The sequence below is a fragment of the Lipotes vexillifer genome, unplaced genomic scaffold (genome assembly GCF_000442215.2).
Source record: "Lipotes vexillifer unplaced genomic scaffold, Lipotes_vexillifer_v1.1 scaffold625, whole genome shotgun sequence".
Classification (NCBI taxonomy): Eukaryota; Metazoa; Chordata; class Mammalia; order Artiodactyla; family Lipotidae; genus Lipotes; species Lipotes vexillifer.
In genome coordinates this window covers 1,254,059-1,257,533 of record NW_006771655.1, presented here as the reverse complement: position 1 = coordinate 1,257,533, position 3,475 = coordinate 1,254,059, and the positions used below count along the sequence as shown (strand labels likewise).

The 3,475-nt window shown below is 51.0% G+C and overlaps 1 protein-coding gene across 1 annotated transcript in view; it reads left to right on the top strand.

Moving 5' to 3' along the window:
• The window catches only part of SDK1 (sidekick cell adhesion molecule 1), a gene marked incomplete at its 5' end in the record, with an annotated part of 365,000 nt that overhangs the window by 253,904 nt on the left and 107,621 nt on the right, over nucleotides 1-3,475 (top strand). The gene's annotated exons all lie outside the window — the stretch shown is intronic.

Here is a 3,475-nt window from a genome sequence, read left to right as displayed (position 1 = left end):
GCATCGGCAGGCGGACCCCCAACCACTGCGCCCCCAGGGAAGCCCTCAGATATTTTTTAATACCAGAAGAGTGGGCTCCTTGGGACCCCGTATGGGCTGTTGTCTCCTCTAGGGAAACTGGTGCTGTCATGTTGGCCCCTCCATCTGGGGCTGGTCCTGGAGGGGTTCAGTACCCCCACCTCCAAATGGAGCTTCCAGAACCTTCTGCTGCAAGAAGCTTCTCACCTCTGACCCACAAGCCCCTCCCAGCAGTGGCAGCTCTGATGTCTTGCCTTCCCTGGTGCTGCCGAGGTTGGGCAGGTAGCCTCCCCAGCAGAGAAATCAGCCCCTTCAGAGGACTGACTGGTCCTGCCAATCACTGCTCAGCATTGGGCAAAGAGGGTGAAGGGGCTCCACGGGCCCACTGGCGGAGGGCTACCACCACCACTGATGGGGACGGAGAGGGGTCGGAGAGAAGTGGTGGGGAGAGGATTGCCGCACACCCACATCTGGAACCCAGCGTCACCTATCAGTGCTTAGAAACAGCACGGTGCGCAGACGCACTGAAAGCCAGCGATGGAGGCACCGAGCAGAACGTCTTGAACCACATTTAAATGAGGTTTCCAGTTTTGAAGTGCAATCAAGCTGGTTTCTTGACACCTTATGATATATTATGATATATTATAAGGGTAAATGAGGCCCTAAAAATCAAAGAGACTACATGAGGAGTAGCTGTGAGCTGAGGGGTGAGAAACCCTATAGAGGAGAGAGAACAACTGAAGGAAAAACGCATTTTAAATGGTATTGTTTTTAATGAAAGGGGAGATTCTAGGATGGTCTCAAAACTCAAGATATCAGGTTGGGAAAGAAGTTGAATCTCCTTCAAGTTAGGTAATGAGTAAGATTTTTTTTTTTTTTCAAATCTTAAAAACATAAATGCTTTGTAATTAGATGGCAGAGTTTATCCTGGTGGGACTCGAATCAGCTGAAATGTTCATCCTGAACACTGCGATTTTCTCTGCCTGTCTTCTCATTAGGAAACCAGCTGTGTTCTAGGCACCGGGGCTGAGTTGCTGTGATCAGAGGGTTGCCCTCATTCTCTGGAGATGTGGATGGCCTGCCAGTAGATGGATGCACAGGTCACTGCGTCTTAGAAAATCAGCTATTATTTGTAGATCTGCAGTGAGAATTGGGCACTTATGGTTTCAAAGATCAACCCAAAGGAAACAGTTAAGGATTGAGAGGTTGACCGTTTGTGTTGCTATGACAGTGGCTTCTCTCTTCAGAGACAGGGACGGGACTTTAGAACATAGCACTAGTATCTTGGGCATAGAGTACATTTTCTGCTCTCACCTGATTCGAAATAAAGTCAGAAAACGAAGTTAGGTAAATGGGAGGCTTACCTTCTCTTTGAATGATAATGACTCCTTTAATTCACAGTTGATTCCAGGTGCCGGCTTATCGCTCAGTTTTTTATAAAATAAGCATGGGTGTAAACAATGTCCTGGTAACTGCCTTGGAAGTTACGACACCCGGTGGGAGCCCCCAAGGCACAGAGAGCAGAGGTGACGCCATGGGAGCCACCGCCAGAGGCAGGGGGACACAGGGTGGCATGTGTGGCAAGCATGCTCCCCTTCAGGGGGCTGAGTTAACCGGAAACCATGAAGATTCTTTTCCCGTGACACTTACCTGCTCAAATAAATTAATAGTATTTTTGTTGAATGACTGAATAACGGAACGAATGACTCTCAACTGACATATTTGGGAAGAAAAAATTTTTAGCGACCCAGTGGGCTGACTTGCATCTTCTCTCTCCAGAAATGCCAGGAGGGCCCCTGTGCTTGGGACTAACAGGCACCAACAGTGGCATCTCGGTTTTGTGGGCACTGGCAGCTGGTCTGGTGCCTGAGTTCTGAGGACAGTCAGTCAGTGTAGCAAGTGGACAAAGGGAGGGGGGCCACTGCCTCCTGGGCATCGAGCCAGGGAAGTCGCCCTTTCCTGGGGCTTGCAGCCCTCCTAGGACAGAGGTGGCTGAGCCCAGGTTCAGTGCCCCCCAGAAGCTCGCCCTGTGAGGTGGCAGCCTGTTGCTGGGCCTTCTCTTCTCTCCATCTCAGGCCTGCCAGTTGTGGGAACGACGAGGTCAAGCTTGCAGACAATGGAGCAGCACCTCTTCCAGGACCAGCATGAATCCTGGCCTTTTTTGCTTAAAGCCTGTGTTCATTTCCTGGGACTGCAGTAACAAAGGACCCAAACTGCTGGCTTCAAACAACAGATATATATTCTCTCGTAGTTCTGGGGGCCAGAAGATGGAGACCGAGGTGTCAGCAGAGCCGTACTCCTCCCCCGGAGGGGCCGGGAGGGTCTGTCACAGCCAGCCCCCAGCTTCCAGAAGCTCCTTGGCTGTGGCAGCACAAGCCTAGTCCTGCCAGGGGGTTCTCCCCACGCGCACATCTGTTTCTTCTCATACGGACACCAGTCCTATTGGATTAGGACCTACACTACCCCCGCGTGACCTCATGTTACTAATTACGTCTGTAGTGACCCTGTTTCCAAATAAGGTCACATTCTGGGTAGTGGGGTCAGGACTCCAGCATAGGAGCTTGAGGGGACACAATTCAACCCATAACAAAGACCAAATCACTTCAGTGTAGGAACTCTAGGAATCACAGGTTGGGAGCACTGTCGTCGTGCAAACACACATTACTTTCCGGATTCAGACTAACTGACTAACAAGAGTCACCTTCACAGTGGCTGTGCCATGAGGAGGAAGTACTTATGCGTGAGTGAGCGAATGGATGGATGGGTGAATGGATGAGTGAGCCAATGGATGGGTGAGTGAATGGAAGGATGAGTGAATGGTTGAGTGCGCAAATGGTTGAGTGGGTGAATGAATGGATGAGTGAGTGAATGGATGAGTGAGCGAATGGATGGGTGAGCCAGTGGATGGGTGAGCGAATGCATGGATGAGCAAATGGTTGAGTGAGCGAATGGATGGATGAGCGAATGGATGGATGAGTGAGCCAATGGATAGATGAGTGAGCGAATGGATGGGTGAGCGAATGGATGGGTGAGCGAATGGATGGATGAGCGAATGGATGAGTGAGCGAATGGATGGGTGAGCGAATGGATGGATGAGCGAATGGATGGGTGAGCGAATGGATGGATGAGTGAGCGAATGGATGGGTGAGCGAATGGATGGGTGAGCGAATGGATGGGTGAGCGAATGGTTGGATGAGTGAGCGAATGGATGGATGAGTGAGCAAGTGAATGAATCAGTGAGTGAATGAATGAAAGAGTGAACCAGCCCACAGGGCGGTCCTGGGGGGTGACTGAGAAGATGCCAAAGCCCCATCACGTGTTATGTACCCATGAGATTCGTGAACTTGACGTGTTCTCCTTTTCGACCGTGGAGGCTCTGGGGGGTGCTGAGAGCTGCCCTTTTCTTGGTGCCTGTTACTCCCACACAGGGATGTGCACTTGGTAAACCTCCCCCCCT